This window comes from Haliotis rubra, unplaced genomic scaffold (genome assembly GCF_003918875.1).
Source record: "Haliotis rubra isolate DU_JTF1 unplaced genomic scaffold, ASM391887v1 Scf52, whole genome shotgun sequence".
NCBI lineage: Eukaryota > Metazoa > Mollusca > Gastropoda > Lepetellida > Haliotidae > Haliotis > Haliotis rubra.
Genome location: NW_025767213.1, coordinates 341,283 through 357,903, shown reverse-complemented (window position 1 = coordinate 357,903; position 16,621 = coordinate 341,283). Strand labels below are relative to the sequence as shown.

Sequence of the window (16,621 nt, the reverse complement as noted above, 5' to 3'; positions counted from 1 at the left end):
AACAATCAACACTGTAGTGAAGGCAGTATCTGATGTAAACAGTCAATTCTGTAGTGAATGTATCTGATGTAAACAGTCAATACTGTAGTGAAGGCAGTATTTGATGTAAACAGTCAATACTGTAGTGAAGGCATCTGATGTATCAATGATGTGTAAACAGTCAATACTGTAGTGAAGGCAGTATCTGATGTAAACAGTCAATACTGTAGTGAAGGCAGTATCTGATGTAAACAGTCAATACTGTAGTGAAGGCAGTATCTGATGTAAACAGTCAACACTGTAGTGAAGGCAGTATCTGATGTAAACAGTCAATACTGTAGTGAAGGCAGTATCTGATGTAAACAGTCAACACTGTAGTGAAGGCAGTATCTGATGTAAACAGTCAACACTGTAGTGAAGGCAGTATCTGATGTAAACAGTCAACACTGTAGTGAAGGCAGTATCTGATGTAAACAGTCAACACTGTAGTGAAGGCAGTATCTGATGTAAACAATCAACACTGTAGTGAAGGCAGTATTTGATGTAAACAGTCAACACTGTAGTGAAGGCAGTATCTGATGTAAACAGTCAATACTGTAGTGAAGGCAGTATCTGATGTAAACAGTCAATACTGTAGTGAAGGCAGTATCTGATGTAAACAGTCAATACTGTAGTGAAGGCAGTATTTGATGTTAACAGTCAACACTGTAGTGAAGGCAGTATCTGATGTAAAAAGTCAATACTGTAATGAAAGCAGTATCTGATGTAAACAGTCAAAACTGTAGTGAAGGCAGTATCTGATATAAACAATCAAAGCTGTAGTGAAGGCAGTATCTGATGTAAACAGTCAATACTGTAGTGAAGGCAGTATCTGATGTAAGCAGTCAATACTGTAGTGAATGTATTTGATGTAATCAGTCAACACTGTAGTGAAGGCAGTATCTGATGTAAACAATCAACACTGTAGTGAAGGCAGTATCTGATGTAAACAGTCAACACTGTAGTGAAGGCAGTATCTGATGTAAACAGTCAATACTGTAGTGAATGTATTTGACGTAAACAGTCAATACTGTAGTGAATGTATTTGACGTAAACAGTCAATACTGTAGTGAAGGCAGTATTTGATGTAAACAGTCAACACTGTAGTGAATGTATCTGATGTAAAGTCAATACTGTAGTGAAGGCAGTATCTGATGTAAACAATCAACATTGTAGTGAAGGCAGTATCTGATGTAAACAATCAACACTGTAGTGAATGTATCTGATGTAAACAATCAACACTGTACAGTGGACTCTGTCAATACCGGCCTTTGTAAACACCGGCACTCTGTCTACATCGGCACAAAGTTTCAGTCCCGGCAGAAATGCACGTTATTATCATTTAGAAACTTCTGTAAACATCGGCATCTGTCTATTCAGGATATCGGCATTGTTTTTCAGTCCCAACGAACAAGTTGTTATGAAAACGGATCTGTAAAAACCGGCACATGAAAGACGGCGTAACCCTTTGATGCAATTAGGTCCAAATGATGTAACAACACAATGCGCTGTGACTCCTGAGATTATTCAGAAACGGGAAGTGTTAATCAGTATCTTGTTAATCGGTGAGTGGTAATGTAACACTTACCCTGAGTAATTAATACATGTTGTGGGCAGTTTGACTGTATAAACAAGCAAGCGTTTACATTTTGTTGATTCAATGGTATTGACTCGGAGATTATTCAGAAACGGAAGTGTCAATCAGTTTAAAAAGTGGCACGCCACTTACATAGAGGCTAATCGCTTGATGGCGGTATCGCTCGAAAAGCTCTGAACATCAACAATATCACTGTACTCTTGCCGAGAGTATTTTCACATTTGTAAGAAGCGATTTTATTGATAAAGATTGGTTTATAACGACGCTTTTTCACTACACTCTGCTTATAAGGGTCGTGATTGGTCAAAATCAGACACGCGACCTAAGCAGCCAATCATATTATGGAAATGGATACCGGTTTTGGGTAAAATAATGCTATTCTGAACATATTAAGAAAGACATCGCTACCTATAATGAAATTATGGAACGTATTGGACATATCGTGATAGGTTATGGCCTATGACAAAAATGCTTCATGCATATATTTTCACATTAAGCATCGTGGTCCGGCCAAGACGGAAGCGTGAAAGCCGAGATGTAACTTGTCAGTGACTTGACTTACATTGCATGATCGCACAAAAGTATGGAAATAGTAATTTTATATGCACGCTTGACAACTTTTATGAATGTTATTGTTGATTTCAATTTATTTAATGATTTCCTCGATGTTTGAAACATCGCTACTTTGCTCTTTGCTCTATTGTAGACCCGCTGCGAAGCATAAACAAGAATCGTTGTTTTCAATAACATTGCGAAAAAATAGTTTATAATTTTAATTCTGCCGATAATATATGATCAGTTGAAATTTAATAAGAGATTTCAGACATTTTTATTTGATTTAAACAACATGAATGTGCATTCAGACACTGCCTTGTTTCTTATTCAAACATCTTGTTAATGCTAAAGTGACAGTACGACAGCGAACTTCCGTATGCGCAGGCGTCATAAGCGAACCTAGCTAAACCGGCACTCTGTCAAAACCGGCATTTTTATTTGGTCCCGACTGATGCCGGTATTGACAGAGTACACTGTATTGAAGGCAGTATCTGATGTAAACAGTCAATACTGTAGTGAAGGCAGTATCTGATGTAAACAATCAACACTGTAGTGAAGGCAGTATTTGATGTAAACAATCAACACTGTAGTGAAGGCAGTATTTGATGTAAACAGTCAATACTGTAGTGAAGGCAGTATCTGATGTAAACAGTCAATGCTGTAGTGAAGGCAGTATCTGATGTAAACAATCAATACTGTAGTGAAGGCAGTATTTGATGTAAACAATCAACACTGTAGTGAAGGCAGTATTTGATGTAAACAGTCAATACTGTAGTGAAGGCAGTATTTGATGTTAACAGTCAACACTGTAGTGAAGGCAGTATCTGATGTAAACAGTCAACACTGTAGTGAAGGCAGTATCTGATGTAAACAGTCAACACTGTAGTGAAGGCAGTATTTGATGTAAACAGTCAACACTGTAGTGAAGGCAGTATCTGATGTAAACAGTCAACACTGTAGTGAAGGCAGTATTTGATGTAAACAGTCAACACTGTAGTGAAGGCAGTATCTGATGTAAACAATCAACACTGTAGTGAAGGCAGTATCTGATGTAAACAGTCAATACTGTAGTGAAGGCAGTATTTGATGTAAACAATCAATACTGTAGTGAAGGCAGTATTTGATGTAAACAGTCAACACTGTAGTGAAGGCAGTATTTGATGTAAACAGTCAATACTGTAGTGAAGGCAGTATCTGATGTAAACAGTCAATACTGTAGTAAAGGCAGTATTTGATGTAAACAATCAACACTGTAGTGAAGGCAGTATTTGATGTAAACAATCAACACTGTAGTGAAGGCAGTATTTGATGTAAACAGTCAATACTGTAGTGAAGGCAGTATCTGATGTAAACAGTCAATACTGTAGTGAAGGCAGTATCTGATGTAAACAGTCAATGCTGTAGTGAAGGCAGTATCTGATGTAAACAATCAATACTGTAGTGAAGGCAGTATTTGATGTAAACAATCAACACTGAAGTGAAGGCAGTATTTGATGTAAACAGTCAATACTGTAGTGAAGGCAGTATTTGATGTTAACAGTCAACACTGTAGTGAAGGCAGTATCTGATGTAAACAGTCAACACTGTAGTGAAGGCAGTATCTGATGTAAACAGTCAACACTGTAGTGAAGGCAGTATTTGATGTAAACAGTCAACACTGTAGTGAAGGCAGTATCTGATGTAAACAGTCAACACTGTAGTGAAGGCAGTATTTGATGTAAACAGTCAACACTGTAGTAAAGGCAGTATCTGATGTAAACAGTCAACACTGTAGTGAAGGCAGTATCTGATGTAAACAATCAATACTGTAGTGAAGGCAGTATTTGATGTAAACAGTCAATTACTGTAGTGAAGGCAGTATTTGATGTAAACAGTCAATACTGTAGTGAGTGAAGGCAGTATTTGATGTAAACAGTCAATACTGTAGTGAAGGCAGTATTTGATGTAAACAGTCAATACTGTAGTGAAGGCAGTATCTGATGTAAACAGTCAACACTGTAGTGAAGGCAGTATCTGATGTAAACAATCAATACTGTAGTGAAGGCAGTATTTGATGTAAACAGTCAATTCTGTAGTGAATGTATCTGATGTAAACAGTCAATACTGTAGTGAAGGCAGTATTTGATGTAAACAGTCAATACTGTAGTGAAGGCAGTATTTGATGTAAACAGTCAACACTGTAGTGAAGGCAGTATCTGATGTAAACAGTCAACACTGTAGTGAAGGCAGTATCTGATGTAAACAATCAACACTGTAGTGAAGGCAGTATTTGATGTAAACAGTCAACACTGTAGTGAAGGCAGTATTTGATGTAAACAGTCAACACTGTAGTGAAGGCAGTATCTGATGTAAACAATCAACACTGTAGTGAAGGCAGTATCTGATGTAAACAGTCAATACTGTAGTGAAGGCAGTATTTGATGTAAACAATCAATACTGTAGTGAAGGCAGTATTTGATGTAAACAGTCAACACTGTAGTGAAGGCAGTATTTGATGTAAACAGTCAATGCTGTAGTGAAGGCAGTATCTGATGTAAACAATCAATACTGTAGTGAAGGCAGTATTTGATGTAAACAATCAACACTGAAGTGAAGGCAGTATTTGATGTAAACAATCAACACTGCAGTGAAGGCAGTATCTGATGTAAACAATCAACACTGAAGTGAAGGCAGTATCTGATGTAAACAATCAACACTGTAGTGAAGGCAGTATCTGATGTAAACAGTCAATTCTGTAGTGAATGTATCTGATGTAAACAGTCAATACTGTAGTGAAGGCAGTATTTGATGTAAACAGTCAATACTGTAGTGAAGGCAGTATTTGATGTAAACAGTCAACACTGTAGTGAAGGCAGTATCTGATGTAAACAGTCAACACTGAAGTGAAGGCAGTATTTGATGTAAACAATCAACACTGTAGTGAAGGCAGTATTTGATGTAAACAATCAACACTGTAGTGAAGGCAGTATTTGATGTAAACAATCAACACTGTAGTGAAGGCAGTATCTGATGTAAACAATCAACACTGAAGTGAAGGCAGTATCTGATGTAAACAGTCAACACTGTAGTGAAGGCAGTATCTGATGTAAACAATCAACACTGAAGTGAAGGCAGTATTTGATGTAAACAATCAACACTGTAGTGAAGGCAGTATCTGATGTAAACAATCAACACTGTAGTGACAGCAATTGATGATGTACTGAACACCAAGACACACTCCACACAGTTCTAGTTGCTCCAACATGGGCCTGTACTGAACACCAAAAACACTCCACACAGTACTAGTTAGGCCCCCAAAAAGTAATATTTCCGTTAACCTGACCGACCTTATCTCTCTCTCACACACACACACACACACACACACTTACTTGAACATGGGGCTATTCGTAAGCGATCACGACAGAGAATGAGGTATTGGTGTCAGAACTGGTGGGTGGAACCGGTCAAAAAGTAAGACAGGAGCTGACAAGTTGTACTTTTTCACCCATCCTCAACAGCTCCTATTACTCAAATATGGATCATTTTACATTTACATAACATTAATCAATCAAATAGGCTGAATGTAGGTGATACTTACACTCCCTGTTTATAATAGGCTTGTCATCAATATCAATGGCACAGCACCAACTGCTGCATGATGGGTGTTCTTAGTGAACCTTCACGTAATTTGGTTTGATTCAAATTGTGAAATTACTTGTTAAAAAGTGTTACAAAAATATAAAATAACTTATGAATACACAATGCCCACAAACCCACACTCTCAGAGTGAATCCTGGATGGGACTCAACCAAACAAAAGAACTAGAATCTGTACTTTACTGAGACAGTCTAATCTCAAAAATAACGTGTTACATTTGACCACTTTCTAAATGGCATTGTGTATTCATAGCTTTCAGCTGTCACGAGGGGTACACAAAACCTGTGATCTGACTTTTCTCCATTTTGTGGAGTGAGTGAGTGAGTGACTCAGTGAGTGAGTTTAGTTTTACACCGCACTCAGCAATATTCCACCTATATGGCGGCGGTCTGTAAATAATCGAGTCTGGACCAGACAATCCAGTGATCAACAGTATGCGTATCGATATGCGCAATTGGGAACCGATGACATGTGTCAACCAAGTCAGCGAGCCTGACCACCCGATTCCGTTAGTCACCTCTTACGACAAGCATGGGTTACTGAAGGCCAACATTCTAACCCAGACCTTCACGGGTTACATTTTGTGGAAGCCAAGATGGCTGAGTGTTTAGATGGCTGACTTTGGGTGCTGGCAATTAGGATTCTAGATGGGTGAGTGAGTGAGTGAGATTAGTTTCACACTGCTTTTAGCAATATTCCAGCAATATCACGGCGGGGACACCAGAAATGGTCCAGATGGGACTCGACCTAACAAAAGTACTGGAATCTGTACTTTACCGAGAAAGTGTAATCCTAAATATAACTTGTTAAAAAACAACATCATTAGATGCAAATGAATTGGTTAAGTTCAACAGTAAAACCTTGAAAATCCTGGTTTTACTTGAACATGAGCAAGTAAAACTTCACATGAGGTCTTACTTGAAAGTAAAACATCAACACAGGTCTCACTTGAAAGTAAAACCTCCAAGCAGATTTAAATAGAAAGTGTCTATATTCACAGTTGTTTCCTTTCTACATCACCCAGGACTGAAAAGTTATGTCTTTAAAAGAAAGGTCCTTAACACTTAGGCTTTCAGGCACATTTCCACAAAGTGATCTTAGCACAATGGTGATCGTAACTCCCAGCAACTTACGACAATTGTAGCACTAAAGTTGTTTCCTTTTTACAACACCAGAGAGAACTGCGAACACTGAACATTTATGCCTTCAAAAGGCGGTGGGGTAGCCTAGTGGTTAAAGCGTTTGCTCGTCACGCCGAAGACCCGGGTTTGATAGCCCCCATAGGTACAATGTGTGAAGCCCATTTCTGGTGTCCCCCGCCTTTATATTGCTGGAATATTGCTAAAAGAGGCGTAAAACCATTCTCACTCACTTATGCCTTTAAAACAAAGGCCCTTAACACTTAGGCTCAGGGCCCTTTTCCACGAAACAATCTTAGCACTACGGTGATCGTAAGCCTATGTTAAAGAATGGGTCAACTGAGTTGGCTCGTCACGCCGAAGACCCCGAGTTCGAATCCCAACATGGGTACAATGTGTGAAGCCCATTTCAGGTGTCCCCCATTGGATGTTGCTGGAATATTGCTAAAAGCGGCTTAAAATTAAACTCAGTCAGTCAGTCAGTCAACTGAGCACTAAGATCGCTTTGTGTAAAGATGGTAATATGCTGGTCACCTGACGTGTCTCTGTGACAGTGGTGTTCTGTACTGGTGTATCTTCATACTTCAGTGTGTGTCGTCACCGTCTGTGACTGCCGGCTACATCTGCATACAACATCTGCATGCCTGAAAAAGATCAACAAAGTTTCACCTCAAACACATGGCACATATGAAAAGGTTTGTTTACATATTAATCTCATATGACCTAGTCCTCGGAAGGTTTGTCTGGAATTGAGAATACTTCCACACTTTGTCTGGGCTTCCCACAAGCCCCATGTTAATAAACACTACATAGGTTCTGCAGCTCACTGGAATATCTCGTTATCAGACTGTTACGAGTCACTAATGCATTATAGATGTATGCCTGACTATCAGATACATAAGACATCTACCGATGTGTCTATTCATGTTCAAATCTGTATTGACTGAAGTTTTTGCATCAGATATTTATCTGTATCTCTAAAGAAGCTGTTAATCAAGTGTGTTGCAAATGTCAGTCCAAAACATGAATTAAGAAATTCTCAATTCAGGTTACATAGTAATAACAGACCTGTGAAGATCAGGGTTAGAGCTTATCTTCAACAACCCATTATCTTACCTTCATGTAAACTACTTTAATTTCATTGGTCAATGACGCTTTAACAAGTTTCAGTCTCACCCCTCCCAGGAGGGTGACAACTGGAAAAAGTATCACCCTCGGCCAAGGTAACCGCCAAGCTCTCCGCCGAGAAGCTGAAGCGCTAACAATCGTATGACGTCATAATAATATGTCGTGCCCGGAGTTAAAAAAACGTTCGATCAGCTGTTTTTGTGTTCACCTTGTACAGATTTATTTTACCGACTTTCACTGCTATATTTAAACTATTTTATACATTGAGTGGTTTGCACACTCAGCTGAAACATAATTAACCATTTTTAGAGCAGTTTTAAGCTTGTCATAATAAGTTTCACTGATTTTAAAAATCCAGCTGAGTGGCAGACGCCATTTTGTTTACATGTCACATAGTAAGTCGCGATCTTTAACATAAAATAAAATGATGTTTTGTACATTTTAACATGGTGGTGAGATAAATACGTTGTATGCTTCTCCCTCGGGTAATACAGTCTGATGTTCGCCTCTTTGTAGCAGTGACATCAACTTTGAAATGTTACTCGCTTGTAAGCGGGGTACATTGAAAATAAAATAGAAGAGCGCTCAGCCAATCAGAAAGTGACATTTATGTGTGAGGTAAGATAATAATCATTAATTACCTCTTTATTGCCCAATCAACAATTTTAAGGCTCAAAAGATACACATATGAAACATAATTTGTAACTATTCATCTCATTTTCAATCTTTTCATTTGTCTGTCTTGGTAATCAAATGAGACACTAAGCAGATGTGGCAATGTATTGACATTTATAGACCACTTGAAAGTTGAATGAACATGAACCGACCACCAAAGGGAAGTAACTCTTAGCTGCATCTTTGTGTTGGCAAAGTTTTCCTTCATGATGGAAATTAATAAACACATGTTGGCAAAGCAGTATTAGTTTCCTGTAAAATCATAACTTCTTGACAGGTTTTGCTAAATTTATGGCCTTTTCAAGGCAAATCACTGGTAAATAGGGCCTTTTTAGGGAAACATGTTCAAATTTCAGGCACAATGTCACTTCTTTCTTGACAACATTTTGGCCTATAATTTATATATTGGAGGCATATGCCCTCACTTTACCTTCCTATTGATGCAATAAAAGACTTACCCCTTACCACTTGCCTGAAATCGATAATTGAAAATCGAGGCAAACAGCTTCCAAACAGAAACACTTGCCATGTATGGATTATGTAAACTATTGCTACGTATATCGAAAACTGTCGCACATGGTACTGTTGGGTTGTGGGTTTAATTCACCACCGAGGCACTGTGTGATGCCCATTTCTGGTGTACCTAACAGTGATATTACTGGAATAGTGCTAAAAGCTGTATAAAACCTTAAAAACACAGCTATAAATTCTTTTATCAGCATATCGTGTATCATATTATTACATCAGAACTTAAAGTATCGTTCACCCCCAATGAACCCGTCAAGTTATACACAAACTGTCAGCTATGTTGACAGACCCTAATCAAAGCAACACGATATGTACTGCATCATGATTCCAGTACAACGATATGCACGACTTCTATCAATATGTGAGGTAAAGTTGTGACATCCCTGTTATATACTCCTCACAAAAAATTAAGCAACAAGTATTTTCAGTGTAATATTCTTATAAATCTTGATAGCGATTTTTGCCGACATGTTACTGAAAGGTAAATATTCAAAGAATACATAACCTTTAGTGACTGTCAAATTGATTTATCTGATAACATTGACAACATCACCCTAACACAACCACCCTCAGAAACAACATGCAAAATGTGTGGCATGAATGTGCTCCACTCTTCACACATGCACCCTGATCAGTGTAAACCTACCTGTAATCATTCTTCTGGCACAACAAACGAGTGAGTTAAAATGTAATGTCACATCGGCAATATTTCAGCCATATCGTGAAGAGATCTGGCACAACAAGCGGGTCCCAACTTCATTTTTTCTGGATGATAATGCCTGTCCATGGATGATAATGCCCGAGAAAGAGTTGTTAACGATGTTGTTTAGATCAACAACATCACACATATGCACTGGCCTGCAAGGTCACTTGATCTTAATCCCATTGAACATGCTTGGGACATTATTGGAAGTCGTGTTTACGGTCTCCATGTTCACCCCCAGACTCTGGATGACCTTGAGCAGGCGTTACAGAGAGAATGGCAGAACATTCTACAACAGCAACTTTTGAGGCTCATTTGGTCAATGCAAAGACGTGTAGAAGCTTGCATTTGTGCCCATGGTGGTCATACCGTGCCTGAACACTGCTTCACTGTCCAAAACTGACTTGAACCTTAATTATAACATTTTGCTCAATCAATGCAGCACATTTTGCACGACTGTTTCACGTGTACATGCTGTTGATGATTTGTAAGTCTATTATTGCTCAATACCATTTCATTTCATTTTTTTAATTGTGTGTACATATGTTTCACCTTTCTATTGCATCATTCCATGATTTGCAATTTCAATAAATGAAAATGTAATGTGACAACAAATTTGTGTTGCTTAACTTTTTGTGAGGAGTATATTAGATGAAAGAGACCATGTAACATTTGGGTAAACAAGGATATGTAAAGAAATAACAAAAGTCACTGCCAAACAGACGTCCTCACAGCTTGGTCATTAAATTACAAGGACAATCATGATATATTCATTCTGGTTACAATCATCCAGTGTTTGCCCTAGGCATACAAATTTAGGAGTCATCATGACTGAGCTGACTGAGTTTGGTTTTACGTCGCTTTTAGAAATATTCCAGCAATATCACGGTGGAGGACACCAGTAATGGGCTTCACACATTGTACCCATGTGGGGATTCGAACCCAGGGCTTCGGCATGACGAGTCAACGCTTTAACCACTAGGCTACCCCACTGCCCCCAGGAATCATCATGACTCCCTGGTGTTATGAGAGGGAGTCATGGACATGTTTTTGGGAGTCAACTTCAGTTTGGAACTTTCATCATGACATCAACTGTGATTGTTTAATAACGACAAAAACCATGGTAAGGCAGGTCAGGCATTTAATCAGCACTGACTGACTGACTGACTGAGTGAGTTTGTTTTTACGCGACTTTTAGCAATATTCCAGCAACATCACGGCGAGGGACACCAGAAATGGGCTTCACACATTGTACCCATGTGAGGATTCGAACCCGGGTCTTCGGCATGTCGAGCAAATGCTTTAACCACTAGGCTACCCCACCGTCTTAATCAGCACTGAGCAGTTAACTGGCAAACATTTAGTTTTAGAAGTTTAGATTATCTGAACTAAGGGCTCAGTAGCATTGCGTCAACAATGACACAAGCTTCTAAATTCACGACATATCTGAGATAATTTGTGCATCAAATACGCAGATTTTCTATGTCATGGAAAAAACACTGATCATCAAGAATCAGTCATGGCACTGGTGGCATTATAATATTGCCAAAGCAGATCAATGGTGTTCCTTGTGGTAGATACCACAACACCCTGTCAAACATAACATTCATTAGTTTTATCCATTACAAATGCTACAATGGTATAGGGGTGAAATGGTATACCGCAGTATTTTGCCTTCGGTTCGGTATACAATAATGCAATCCCAAAATTCGATATTTTCGATTTTTGTACCGTCATTTTATGAATCATTTTAGACCTTTCCTAAAATGTCTAGCAATCGAGTCATTTGGTCAAAATCTATGCATTTCTCAGTTATTTCAAATCAGACAAACAACGGAACATCGTAATAACTTATAAAAAAAAGTCAACTTTATCATAAAGACACGGAATCAGCAGAGTACTTACAATGTTTGCTGGATGCAACACACCGCATTATATCTATATAGCGCGAGTCAATACTGCTGCACTATCGGAAAACGTATGATGTCAGAAAACTCATAATAAAACGATCTTCCTCGATTTCATTTTAATTGAATTTGAATTTAAATTTAATCCCATTTTCATTCATTAAAACTGTTTACAGTAACATCAGAGAAAACGTGTGCGAAATGACATCACCCCATTCTATACGCGTACCACTTCCGCTTACCTTGTTTATAAGGGTCCGCTTTTCACCCCTACCGCGAAAGCACCAATTTCATATTATTCTCAGTAATCACTCGAACAGATTACCGCCTCGCCATCCATGATTTGTTTGTACTGTACCCAGACATCATTCCCCCATATGCTTGAAAACGGTATAAGAATCTATACCGAAATGTTGCCATTGTCAAAATAAAGAAGTTGATCACCCATAAAGCCTTGTCATCCCTCGTCATCCATTGACCCCAAGACCCGCGTTATTGACTTATTGAAGTCATATTTCACAATTAATTGCAAAAATTTTGTTTTTACAATCAAAGTGGTAGGAACCGCGGGAAGTCAACGGTGATTTGTCAAACTGTCTCATACGTAAAATGTATCCCGCCACTTAACCCAAAGTGCTGAACCTACTGGCAGTATGTTAATTAGTATGTTAAATATTTCGTAGAAAACATGCATAGTACTAATACCATACATGATATATGTTATCTCCGTTACAATAACTGCTTGAGATATAAATATTCTGGTAATGGAATAGAAATTCTTTGATGTTATATTTTTAGATCATTTTTAACTGAATCACCGGTAGACTGGAGCAAAACATGAGTACACAGCTGATTGTTATTTCCAGCTTAGTTAAATAACAGGTAGCATAACAGGAAGGACAACTGAATTATCATGTCTAGTGATGTTAACTTTGATTTGCAGGTTTCTTTTCATTTTATAAGATTGTTTTTGTCACCTCCAACGATACGATAAAGTTTTGACTGGGCACAATACATGAAATAGGAGTTCTGTTATGTCCATGGATAATACAAATTTACTTGGCCTTTATTCCGGGTTATGTATAACGCGGGTGTCTCATAACTCGCGGGGGTCATCCATGGACCCCAAGACCGGTGTTATGGCGAGGGATGTCTGCAATTATGGGTATGGATTTTGTGGCTTTCCAATCACAGTTCTGAAGCATTACCGGTATGTTTGTTTGTTGTTGCTACCATCTCATTACAAGCTATATCAGAAATTTGAACATTTAACGACCAATAAGAAGAGAAAGCAGCATTTTCAAGCTAAATATATTTCTTTCAGAAAGGAGAAATACACTTATAAGTGAACTTTAAAAGATATTTTGAATGAATCTGAAAACTGAATAAAATAAATTTCTGGAATGTTCCAAGATAGTGTAGCAGTGCTTCCCAAGGACTGTGGAAAGTCTCTAAATGTTTAACCAACTGAAACGACAGATAGACAATGATATAGAGCAAGGACAATGATCTGTCACACAGACTGTAACTGTCTTATGACAACTGGGTTGTGCTAATTTGTTTAATTTATTTATCTATGATATGTCATCAACAGAGTCACATTCTGGGACGTGGTCATTTCACTGCAGAAAATGCTGTGATGTTAGTGTCTTTTAATCATACTTGGCTACTTGCTATTTTTCCACACAGCTGTGAGCTTCAAGGTTCCAGTGATACTTTAGTTCTTCTATCTTGTCATGAAATGACAGTTTTATTCATTCAAAATAACAAAGATTATGGATATTTTTTCCATCTCATATACTGAACCGAAACGGACCAAACCAAAGACCTTGTACCGCAATACATACCGCAATACATACCGTACCAAGAGTGTACCGTTTCACCCCTACAATGGTACATTAAAACATTGCAAAATAATTTATGAAATTTACATTTTCAAGCAGATTCAAATATTTTACACTGTTAAAATCAGAACGGCCTGATTCAAGTACATATTTGAGACAAACTAGTGAGGAGGAGGATGCTGAAAATACAAGACAACTAGATAAAAGTGGATTGTGAAAATCAAAGGACACAACTTGATCAAAACATATAACATGTAGCAAGAGAGTTTCGTTTTAACGAAAAGTATCGAGAACGAGAAGTGAGCAAGTCTGTGGAGATTCCAGGGGCTTTCACCAGGATGACAAAACAGAGTAAGTGAGTTTAGTTTTATATTCAATATTCCAGCTATATGGCGATGGTCTGTAAATAATCGAGTCTAGACCAGACAATCCAGTGATCAACAGCATGAGCATTGATCTACACAATTGGGATACGATGATATGTGTCTACGAAGTCAGCAAGCCTGACCACCCAATCCAATTAGTCGCCTCATACTACAAGCATGGGTTACTGAAGATCAATTATAACATGTACAATATGAAAGAATTACATGATATGCTTATTCAAGCATATACAAGTATGCCTACATATCAAATGAGATAATGTTACATGTATTAATGCTGGGCAAACATTTTGCTTCCGGTGTTGGTCATGTACCTTTCGTTATTAGGAAATGTATTTCCTGCATTTGATTGAACATTGGTGTTGAACTTCCAAAGTTGCAGTCAATGACCATAGCTTAGGTGGTGGCAGATTTCCAGCCAATCGTTGGTTGTTATGTAAGACGAGGGCAGCTTTATGACACTCCTATAACAATATTCATACATGGCCCAGTCAGCTGTATTCTTATCATAGGCAGCTGTATTGTCTATGTATTAGAGAGGTTGTTATGTAGGCTATCATACACAGCTGTATTCTACCACAGTCAGCTTGTATTTCTTTTTTTTAGGCCAATACAGTTGTATATTTTGGGGTAAATTTGTTATGGGGACGGCCGGGTTTTCACCACCAGTCAGCTGTATTCTACCACAGTCATTGCTGTAGGATTTTAGTGTTATTTTAAGTGGTTCTGTAGTTTGAGAGGTTGGGGAGCTGTTAGGTTCTTAATAAACCATTTTAAGTAAGCTGTATATCTTTTGTTCTCACAGATTTGTTATATTCTACCACATGTTGTTTTGTTGAGTTATAATTTAATAAATTATGTCTTTATTTGAGAAATTTGTTGGTTTTGACCTCTGCATCCACGCTGTTTAATTCAGAACCACAAAACAGTTAGTTATCATGGTCTACCAGTTAAGGCAGCTCCTCGTATTCATGTATACAAGGCTGGGCAAAATGGCATATTAACATTTGATGGAACTGTGAGCAACTTCTGACCATAGCAAGTTCAGCCCATGCTGTATGAAACTCTATACAATATTCATACATGGCCCAGTCAGCTGTATTCTATCATAGGCTGCTGTATTCTAGCATAGGCAGCTGTATTCTGCCACAGTCTGCTGTATTGTAACACAGCTGTATTCTACCACAGTTAGCTATATTCTACCAGTCAGCTGTATTTTAACACAATCAGCTGTATTCTACCACAGTTAATTGTATTATGCCAGTCAGCTGTATTTTAACACAGTTGTATTCTACCACAGTCAGCTGTATTTTAACACAGTCAGCTGTATTCTACCACAGTTAGCTATATTCTACCAGTCAGCTGTATTTTAACACAATCAGCTGTATTCTACCACAGTTAATTGTATTATACCACAGTCAGCTGTATTTTAACACAGCTGTATTCTACCACAGTCAGCTGTATTCTACCACAATCAGCTGTATTTTACCACAATCAGCTGTATTCAACCACAATCAGCTGTATTTTACCATAGTCAGTTGTATTCTACCACGGTCAGCTGTATTCTACCACAATCAGCTGTATTTTACCATAGTCAGTTGTATTCTACCACGGTCAGCTGTATTTTAACACAGCTGTATTCTACCACAGTCAGTTGTATTTTAACACGGCTGTATTCTACCACAGTCAGCTGTATTCAACCACAATCAGCTGTATTCTACCACAATCAGCTGTATTTTACCATAGTCAGTTGTATTCTACCACGGTCAGCTGTATTCTATCACAGTCAGCTCTATTCCACCATGGTCAGCTGTATTCTACCAGTCAGTTGCATTCTACCAGTCAGCTGTCTTCTACCACAATCAGCTGTATTCTACCACAGTCAGTTGTATTCTACCACAGTCAGCTGTATTCTACCACAGTCATCAGAATTCTAAGTAAAAGGCCCTATGTTACCACAGTCAGATGTATTTTACTACTGTTAGCTGTGGTCTAACAATCACCTGTATTCTGCAAGTGTCAGCTGTATTCTGCCACATTCAGCTCTATGCTATAGAAAGTCATCTCTCCAGTGCGACACTGCCTGCACTCTACATCTGGTGGTAAACAAGCCAGTGAAGGCTGTTCTGCCAAGGTCAAGGTTGTGCTTGAAGCCTCAACTCCACACAACATAAGTAGATTGCTACTTGCTAGTTTTTGCCTGTGTGCTTCCTAGTCCAACCAAATATTGAGTACATGTTGGTTAGAGAGGGGACAGGTCAATGAATCCACGCAATCAATACTCCACTGTCTTCAAATTATCCTATACTCATGTGATATGGCCTCTCAGACACAAAGGCAAACACTCATCAGTTATCATGTAAATGCTTGCTGTATACCATGCTTACAGTTATCCTATACTCAGGGGATACGGCCTTCTCAGACATACAGGGAAACTTTACACTTATCAGTTATCATGTAAATGCTTGCTGCTTACAGTTATCCTATACTCATGTGATATGGCCTTCT

At 38.4% G+C, this 16,621-nt stretch overlaps 1 protein-coding gene across 2 annotated transcripts in view; it reads right to left on the bottom strand.

Annotated features, from left to right (window-relative positions):
- Positions 1 to 16,621, bottom strand: part of LOC124292512 (fibroblast growth factor receptor substrate 3-like) — a 45,892-nt gene that overhangs the window by 16,188 nt on the left and 13,083 nt on the right. Inside the window, exon 2 of one of the 2 annotated variants that reach the window (XM_046729630.1) lies at positions 7,480 to 7,589. The gene's annotated coding sequence lies outside the window, so the exon portion shown is untranslated. The remainder of the gene's footprint in view (positions 1 to 7,479; positions 7,590 to 16,621) is intronic. The other variant, XM_046729631.1, reaches the window with a different exon arrangement.